Source organism: Neopelma chrysocephalum, unplaced genomic scaffold (genome assembly GCF_003984885.1).
Source record: "Neopelma chrysocephalum unplaced genomic scaffold, ASM398488v2 Primary Assembly neopelma1_63, whole genome shotgun sequence".
Classification (NCBI taxonomy): Eukaryota; Metazoa; Chordata; class Aves; order Passeriformes; family Pipridae; genus Neopelma; species Neopelma chrysocephalum.
In genome coordinates, this window is record NW_020897720.1 from 249,688 (window position 1) to 259,875 (window position 10,188).

Sequence of the window (10,188 nt, forward strand, 5' to 3'; positions counted from 1 at the left end):
GGGAGACATTAGAGAGCCCTTTCCGGTTCTCTGGATGCAGAGAGTGAATCACCAGGTATTGTTCCACAGCCTCATCTGCCCCAGCCATGCTGCCCTCCTCACACAGAATCACGGGCTCATGTAGGTTGGAAAAGCTCTCTAAGATCATCAAGCCCAGCACTGCCAAGGCCACTGCTAAACCATGTCCCCAGCTGCCACATCTACATGGCTTTTAAATCCCTCCAGGGATGGTGACCCCACCACTGCCCTGGGCAGCTGTGCCAGTGCCTGACCACCCATTCTGGTGAAGAAATTTTTCCTAATATTCAACCTAAACCTGCCCTGGTGCAACTTGAGACTGTTTCCTCTTGTCCTGTCTCTTGTTCCCTGGGAGCAGAGCTTGACCCCACCTGGCTCCACCCTCCTGTCAGGGAGGTTCAGAAAGCCAGAAGGTCCCCCCTGAGCCTCCTTTTCTCCAGGCTGAGCCCCCCCAGCTCCCTCAGCTGCTTCTCATCTGACCCTTCCCCCGCTCCATTGCCCCTCTCTGGACATGCTCCAGCACCCCAACATCTGGCAGAGACTCCCATGAGGCAGTTTGCTCCACAAAATGGGAAAAAACTAACAAAACCAAACCAAATAAAATCCTCTGGATCACTTTGTGCCACATCAGCAAGCCCAAGTGACAAAGGCAGTGATGAAGGGTGTGAGGAAAGGGCACTTCACAGGTGGGCACGAGCAGGGGCTGCTGCTCCACTGCCCTGGAGATGCAGACAATTCCCTCCCACACAGCTTTCCTTGCCCTAGGATGTTATTTACATATGCCTTTGCAAGTGCTACTGCCCAGCCAGGACCTCAAAGCAGACACAATATACATTGTTCTGCTGATCTACATCGAACTCGTCCTGGTCCTTGACTCCGTGGTCGTCCTGTTAAACATTAACTGAGAAAACAGCTTCAGAAACATTGCTTGGCCTCGTTAAAATCTTCAAATGACATTTGATACTTACATATCCTTATTACCAGTTTGCATATTAATGCAGTACAGGCTTTATTGCTTTTGCTACCCCTCCAGCAGAAAGTATATATTAATTTTTGGTTGCGGCTGTCTTTTCCCTGGAAAGGAGGCTGGGATGGAATGCTATCCAGCAAATTGGGACTTAGCTCCCACTAAAAGAAGACAAGCCATCTCTCCCCTGAAAAGAGGAGAGACAGGATGTGGAGCAAGGACACATGGAGGGAACGTTCACCCAGTTCCCATCAGGTGTGTGAGCACATCCCCAGGAACCAGCTCCCCAGGAGAGGCGTGGGAGCATCCTGGAGATTAAACTACTGGGTTCACATGAGCTCCCACAGAGGCTTCGCTGCCATGTGTGGGGTGGCCAGCTCTGAGCTGCAGCTGAGGGCAGGGAACTCCTGAGATGTGGAGTGGGGTTGTTCGAACACGCTGTCCGAGATGCTGGAGGACAGACCAGCTTTTGCACCTGTGAAACTTGTCCCCTTCGCAATTTTACTGGTGATTTTTGCCCTTCCTTTCTCCTGTTCCCTGGCATGACCTACTGCTATTAGCAGATGTGGGAAGGGAGGTGTGAATCCTGTCTACTGGGAAGCCTGGGCTGCCTGGAAACTCTGGTTTAGCAATATTTATCTCCCCCCAGCCCTCCCCACTGCAGCCAAACTCGGCAGCTCCACAATAAAAGCTTTTGTCTTTGGTGTTTACTTTTTACGATTGCCTGAACACCACCAGCCACAGGAAGGAGTTGACCTTGCAGAGGACAAATGCAGGAGCTGGACCTACACAGGCTGTGGAGAGCAGGTGAATGGTGAGACAGGGAACAGCAGAGTGCAAGGCTGTTGCCCAGAGGACTCGCTGTGGCCGCTTGCCCCCATTCCTGCTGGTTTCACACCTCTTTCCACACGGTAATTTGGTTAAGCCCGTTGCAAAAGCCTTGTGAAACACCCCACTGTCTTGCAAGAGGGTTCTGTGGGACTGTGGGTTGCAGGCAGGGCCAGGCAAGGCAGCTTTGCTGGGGATTGTTTTTGGTGGAGGTGTCTCCAGGGCAGAAGGGATCAGGGAGGAGATGTCCTTGTCCCTGTCTCTGTGACAGACCCAGCGGAAAAGATCCTGCTCCACCCCCACACTCCCACTAACCTGCACCTTCCTGCCTACTACATGCCAGTGCCTCCACAGAAACACTGTTTAGGCCCCTGTGGGCAAATCCAGGATTGATATAACACCTCAAGAGGAAAGTGCCACCTGGGAGGATAAAGTCCGTGGATCTGCACCCTGCGTGCTGAAATCCCAAGCCCTGCCTGGGACAAAGGTCTTTCTTACCCATCACCTGTACTATCAGGAAATTTTTCTGACCTGCTTCATACAAGTTAGCAGTTTAAAGGTCACAATCCATACTTTCTGTCGGGGACACGGATGGCTCTGGAAGCAGGCGTTGGTCTGCCCTGCCAGGAGCTGTGCCCAGGTGTCTGATCTGAATCAAATGAAAGCTGCTGGATCTGGAGTGGATGGGGCTGGTACTCCTGATGGCAAACCATGGTCTGTGAGCAGGGAAGCAGCAGCAGCCCACATGTGAAGTGGGTCACTGCTGGTCCAGCCTGAATCACAGCCTCCAGGCATGATGCTGTTGAACAGATCCAATGTCCCTTCCCATCCTGCAGCCTCATCTGGGTGAACCTAAGCCCTGCACTCTGAAAACTGGCTCTGTGAGAGTGCTGGTTGTCCACCCCTCCTTACTCAGGATGGGTTCTGGTGAGCCTCCTGCTGACTTATGAAACTCTCCAACTGCTCCTTGTCTCAGCTGTCCTGCCTGGTGGCGAAATAGTGTTAGTGGCAGCATTACCCTCCCTGCCTTCTCCTCTTCACAGGGCTGGGAGCAGTGCAGAAAGCTGTCACAGTGCTCACTGTGCCCTGACCTCGTGCAGGACAGTCCTGAAGCTGATCTGCTCTTCTACTTGCAGGTCCCAGGGCTCTGCCTCCTTCCCAAGCTGCTGCCTGGTGCTGGGTGTCTCTGCAGACTTGGGTCTCTGCTCTCCATCACACTCAGTGTCCTTTGATCTCTCACTCCCACTTAGTAAAGTAAGATTTACGCTGGAAGATAAGATAGGAAGGCTGTTATGTTTGGGTATGTGAAATTATCAAAAGCCAGGCTGATCACTCATGGAAAGAGAACAGATCACCTGGCAAGGTCCGAGGCTCAAGGACCCCCTTGTGAAGGTGCCTGCAAGGGAAGCCAGAGCCGTAGCTCTCCTCCTGCTGTACCAGGGTAAGAGGGGCTTGGAATGGATCTCAAATCCGTTTCTCCCTGCACTCCAGTGTGGCTGGTAGAAGTAGATAATTTGCTGCATCTCTGTTTTCCTACCTGCAAGAAAAGGTTGGACACAGGACACCCCAAGAGTTTGAGTTTCAGCTCACCTCCATTTGTAAACGAGGTGAAGAAACTCGAGGCTGAGGGCTGTTGAAAGGACAGCATTGTCCACACAGGGTAAAACCTGCAGCAGAGCTGGGACTGAGTCCAAAGGGCACCTGTGCTCCCTCTCCAGCTGGTGTATCCCCAAGGACTGGCACTGCGGGGTTTGGGCAGACAAACCCCCATTCCTCTGAAGGGATTGGTTTACTCTGTTGCTCCTGCAGCCAGGAGAGCTGAGGGACATGATAAGGAAACACCCATGACCCCCCTGAGTGCCCTGCAGGAGCTGAGGCTGAGACATTCCGGGTCTGCTGGTTTTGGCTGGGGTAGAGTTAATTTTCTTCACTAGTGTGGAGTGTGTTGGATTTGTGCTGGTCACAGGGGTGATAAGGTAGAGATGTTTTTGTTATTGCTGAGCAGGGCTTACACAGAGCCAAGGCCTTTTCTGCTTCCCCTACTGCCACTCTGGCAAGGGATTTGGGGGTGCATGGGGAGACACAGCTGGGACTGGTGACCCCAACTGACCCAAGGGATATTCCAGACGAGGTGTCATCATCCTCAGTATATAAAAAGGGGGGAGGAAGGAGGAAGGGAGGGATATTTGGAGTGGTGGTTTTGTCTTCCCAAGTCACTGTTACGTGTGATGTGCCCCTGCTCTCCTGGAGGTGGCTGAACACCTGCCTGCCCATGGGAAGCAGGGAGTTCAGTCCTTGTTTTGTTTTGCTCTCATGTGAGGCCTTTGCTTCCCTTATTAAACTGTCTTTATCTCAACCCATGAGTTTTTCAGCTTTTACCCTTCCAATCCTCTCCCCAGTGCTGCTGGTGGAGGAGTGAGCGAGGGCTGCAAGGGGCTTGGGGGTTGGCTGGGGTTAACCCTTGCCAAGATGTTTAAGCCAGAGGAAACCAAGACAGCCCCAGCAATAAGCCAACAACAACCCATCATTCCTGGGCTGGACTGACTGTGGCTCAGCAGAAGAATTGGTGGAGGCTTGGCAGGTTCGTGGGCTGAGATCTGACCTGTGCTTGGGGTTTTCTCCAGGAGCCCTGGGCAACGCCCAAGAGTCCTGCTGGCTGTGTGGGACCGTGGGGAGATGTGGAGAGGAGCAGAAGTGCCAGCCTGGGATGCAAAGGAGTGGACAATGCATGGGAAGGGTCTTGGAGTGATCTTTGCAGAGCCAGAGCAGCTCCCAGCCGGATATCCAGGGGAATTCACAGTGGGATAAGGGATTTACAGCCCCATGTATTTGGGTGCCCATGGTGTGATTCCCTGAAGAACACACTGGCTGCTGGGGGGACAGGCAACAAGTACCATCCTGCCTGCAAGAGGGATTGTCCCCAAGATGTTCTGCTTTAAGGGGGGCCTCACAGATGGGACGACCTGCTCTTGCTGAGATCCAGGCTGTCATGGCAGGACCATGTGGATCCAGCCCTCCAAAGGCCCAGGATTTTCATCATCCCTCAGGATCATTGCTCTGATGATGGCCCCTGTACAGCTGAGAGGCTGCAGGAGGAGGTGTTTGGAGGATGTTAGGGCTGACCAGCACCGCTCTTACCACAAACAGGACCTACTTAGCTGAACTGGTGCAAAACAACTTCAAAGCAGCTGCAAATCAACCTTAAAATTAGCGCAGCTGGTCTGGACCCTTGAGCAGACCCTGCTGCCTCCTTGAACCGCAGGAGTGAGGGGCAGGGGTTGGACACAACCCTGCTTCAGAGGGATGGACCTGCACGGCCAGGAGGCCTGGCAGTGCTTGTGGTGGCCTGGGTGGGTCAGCTGCTGGCCCTGCAGGGTGGGATGTGAGGGAGGATGGCCACGTGTCCGTGTGGGTGCAGCGCTCCGAGCCCAGGCGGGGCTGGGGAGGGGAGCTGGTGCAGGACGAGGCTGAGCACAGGAGCTCAGCCCCCAGCGTGTGGGTTTTACCAGGGTCCTGCAGGATGGCTGGGGAGGGGGAGAGATGAGGTTGCACAGGGGAAATTATATCTTGGTGGCTGCAATTTTCTGCTGTCAGAAGGCAAACCACCATCCTTACAGGAACTTCCTCATAGGAAAGAGGGAGCAAGAGTATTTACAAGAGCATGTAGTGACAAGACAAGGGGGGGATGGGTTCACATTGAGAGTAGGTTTGGATTAGGATATTAGAATTAGATATATTAGAATTAGATATAATTAAATTAGATATTAGGAAAAAATTCCTCCCTGTGAGGGTGGGGAGGCCCTGGCACAGGTTGCCCAGAGAAGCTGTGGCTGCCCCATCCCTACAAGTGTCCAAGGCCAGGTTGGATGGGGCTTGGAGCAGCTTGGGCTAGTGGAGGTGTCCCTGCCCATGGCAGGGGGTGGAACGAGATGATCTTCAAAGTTTCTTCCAACCCAAAACATTTCATGATTCTCTGACCCTTCACAGCATTCAGCTGCAGGTACCCTGTGGTATCCAGGAGCCCTTGGCTCCTGCAAAGCAGATGGAAGAGCATTAGAGAGAAGGCAATAATATTGGTGCTCTCACAGCAGCGCCTTTTGCTTCCCACAAAGCATTTTATCCTGAGAATGTCGATTGCTTTGCAAGATCCGAAATAATTAAGCCTAAAATTCATCACTATTCACACAGTGGTGTGACCCAGTGGGCAGGAGAGGAAAGGAACAACTATCCTAAGCCCTCCAGCTCAACACTGTCAGAGTAAATCCTGAGCTGGGGTTTCCCTGGGACACCCCCAGTTCTGAAGGGGGGATATTCCACTGTTACCAGGGTATGAGGCTGTTCAGCAGCAGTTCTCTCTGGGCCTTGATTTTGTTCAGTGTTTTGCTGGAATGATCATGGGTTTTGTCCCTAGTCCTAGAAGAACTGGGAATGGCACATTCCTGGAGAACAGACCTCTGCCCCAGGGCTCTAAACATTGCAAGTGTGAGTTGCCTCACACCCCATGACTGATGTTGGAAGCTCCCTGTCACTAACCAATGGATTTGGACTCAAGCAATCCCGAACTTCATGGGAGATCCACAGGATCTGCCTTCAGCCCTTCTGTCAGCACTGCCCCACGAGACCTGCTGACATTGGACCCTCATGGAATTGTACCTGACTGCTGGCAGGGTCCTTCCCTTGCACTTGCAAATCCCATTTGCATGCTGTATATCCCATGGGACAGCATGTAGGCATCACTCCTCATCAATCAAGGGCTATGCCAGCCCCTTCTCAGCCAGCCCCCCTATTCCTCCCTATTCTCTATTCCTGTGGACTGACCTCCCTTCCAGGTGCCTCAGCAGCAATTTAGCAGCTCAAGGGCACAGGAAAAGCTCATGTCTGTCTGTGTGTGTGTTCAGGATTGCTTCCAGCACTGGCTTTCCACCTCCCAGCAGTGGGACCCAGGTCATTTCAGCCTCTTCTGTGCTGGAGGGACATGGCACAGCAGCTTCTGTGCTTGAATTCCCCTTTTCTGGTGGGAACAGCATCACTGCCGTGTTGCCACACAGCTCCATCAGGGAAAACCTCCTACTGCTTAAAACTTGGGCACAGAAAGGTGATGGAGGGAGGGAGGTGAAGGCTGAAATCACTCTGGGATGTACTGTGAGTAGCAGCTGAGCCTGGGGAAACTCTCTGTTGTAGGAAAGGCTCCATCTGAATGACCTTCACTGCCAGCTGAGCCTGCGTAGGTGTGGAGGAGCTGGCCTGGGCTCTGGGAGCCTGTTCCAGAGGGATCAGCTGCTTCCTGAGAAAACACTCCACTAAGCCCAGTTGCATGGCCAGGGTGCCTGGCCTCCCCTCTCCAAACAACAGATTGGGAATGGACCTACAGTGGGAGTTCCTCTCCCTGCTCGTGGCTCCCCCTGGGTGGGACCCTGTGGTTCCCAGGCCTCTCAGGGTGCCCAGTCCCACAGCTGACACAGGACTGGGAGCTTCCCTGCCTGGGAAAGCCTGCTTATGCAGCTCTGTTCCCTCTTCTTACACCTGTGTTTTTCTCTGCTGGGATGCTTTATCCCTCCCAGGACTTTCCTGTTGTGTACAGCTCCTTGTCCCACCTGGATCAATGGGATGACTCAAGTCCTTGAGCTGTGCAGGAAGAGAGGGTCCATGAGCTGGAGTCAAAAACAGCAGCCAAGATCTCTGCTTTATGCTGAAGGATTGTCCCCTGCAGCAAAGGGTCCTGGGGTGGTGATTTGCACTGAAGTCCCTCCAAGGTGCTGTAGTTCAGTTAGTGGAGACAAAATTTTCCATTTTGGTGGCAGGCAGGAGGCTTTCCAGGTGTTGGGGTCATGGTCACAGACTTCCATGGACTGGCACAACCAGGCTGATGTGACCCCAGGATCCCTGACCCTGGCCTGAGTGCCCCTCACTACCTCACCCAGCACACCAGGCCCTCCAGCTCATCAGAATAGGTTTTGGAGCCCATGGATTGTTCTTCCAGGGGTTTTAGAGCACATTTGTGTCTGCTGGGAGCTCTGGAGTCAACTCCCAATGGCATCATGATATTAAAGCACCTTCACAAAGAAAGCAAACCCTGGCTCCTCTGTTGTTGGACATGTGTTTGTGATGTCCTGGAGCCCCTAACACAAGCAGAGCTTGGGTTAAGCCTTTTGGTTGGTTTATGGGGCTCACCTGGCTGGCAACGCCATGAGAGAGCTCGGGGAGGGCTACAGGGCTGGGCCAGTTGGTTTTAGCTGCTCTCTGCCCTGCTGGGTGGGATAATGGAAGGTGTCTGAGCTTGGATGAGGCTGAGCAACCTCTACAAGAGGCACTGGAGCCATTGCCACAGCTCCACTTGGTGCACAGCCCTGTAGAATCCCTGTCTTGTACTGGGTTCCCCTCACAGACACCCTTTGCATCTGCTGCTCCCCTCCTGTGGCTCCACACCCGGGTGGGCTCTGGCACTTGAACTTCCCAAGAAGGAATTTAGATCTGCATCCTGCAGCCCAGGACCCCTCCTGGGACAGGTGAGGGGACAGGCCTGTTGTGCAGCAATGCACTGGCACCCTCTAATGACACAGTTATGAATATCCGTGGGGGCCTGGGTGGCTCCTGCAGCCCTTCCTGCCGTGCTGCTGCTGCACTCACTGCTCACAGGTATTTTGGATGCTTGGGTGAGCAGGGCCACAACCTGGGCTCCCCCTTCTCCACCCTGCTCTGCTCCAAATCCTCACCTCAGCTCCCCTTTGGTGCTGCAGTTTCCCAGGGTGCAAACAGGGACTGTGTGAGGAAGCAGGGAGGGTTTGTGTCTGTGCCCTGCTCGGCCAGGTGAGCTGCCAGCGAGGGCTCTGCTCCCACCCCTCAGCCCCCGGAGCAAAGCCAGCTGTGCCTGCCCTGCACCACTGCAACAGGAGGGCTGATGAGTCTGTGGCTGGGTCCTGTAACACCAGTTTTGGCCACACTTCCCAGCCTGGCTCAGGAAGCCCCTTTGCTCCCACTCGTCCTGCTCCAGAGATACTGACACAGTTTGCCAGCTTGGTTCTCCTTTCCAGCACACTCTGTGACAGAGCCAGGGAATGTGTTGCTGAAATGAGATCATAGAATCATGGAATGGTTTGTGTTGGAAGGGACCTTAAAGCTCATCTCATTCCAACCCCCTGCCATGGGCAGGGACACCTTCCACTAGCCCAGGTTGCTCCAAGCCCCTTCCAACCTGGCCTTGGACACTTGCAGGGATGGGGCAGCCACAGCTTCTCTGGGCAACCTGTGCCAGGGCCTCCCCACCCTCACATGGAAGAATTTTTTCCTAATATCTCATCTAAACCTCTTCTATTTTAGTTTAAAGCCATTCCCCCTTGTTCTGTCACTATGTACCTGTGTAAAAAGTTACTCTCCCTCTTTTTTATAAGCCCTTTTAAGTACTGGAAGGTGACAATTAGTCCTCAACTGGCTCAACTTTATCCCAACCAGTGCTGAACCTGATGAGAACCTGAACTGCACAATGTTCATCTTGGTAACATCATGCTGTGGCAACAGTGTGATTGGCCAGTGTGGGTTTGGAGATGCACAGCAGCTCCCTGTGTCCCTCACAGCAGCTCCCTGTGTCCCTCACAGCAACTCGGGGCAGGCTGGGCTCCTCTCCAGCTGCCCATCCCCACCAAGCCCCTGTTGCCTGGCTCTGGGAGCCCAGTGGAATTCAGTTTATTGCAGCAGAGGTTGGCCTTGCTCAGCAAGGTTGGTCCAGCCACGCTCAGCCAGGTGCCAGGAGCTGGTGGCAGAGCCTGTCAGCTCTCTAGGCATGGGGTAGACAAACATGGTCAGCTCGTCCCTGGAGGTTGTGTTGGTTGACAAAAGGCTTTGGTGCCCTGGAATTGAGTTTGGACATTTGGAGTAGCAGGGCATGTCCCAGTGCTGTCCTGCCAGTTCATGGCCAAAGTCAGAATCTTTCCACCTCGACTGGGAGAGAGGAAGAAGAGCTGGGGAATGGTCCTGGCAAAACCAGGATCGTGTATCCTTGTACAAACACTCCAACAGGACCTTGAACAGTGAATCAGCAGCACGAGCAGGGACAGGGCTGAGTGCTCCAAGGAATGCCTTTGCCTCCTGTGACAGACACAGGCGTGAAGGGGAGTGAGCTCCAGTCCATGTCCCAGGGCATCCCTCCAACTGCTCGTGTGGGAACTGCCCATCCTTTCCAGGAGATGTCCCCAGAAACCTCTCCCTGTGGAATGGATGGTTATGGGGAGGTTGGGGAAGGCTTTGGGGACCTGTACAAACAGGATGATAGGAGTTGGGTGGGGAGGGAATGGGGATGAGTATGGGTATGTATATAGGAATGGGTATGGGGTGGGGATAGGGATAGGGATAGGGATAGGGATAGGGATAGGGATAGGGAT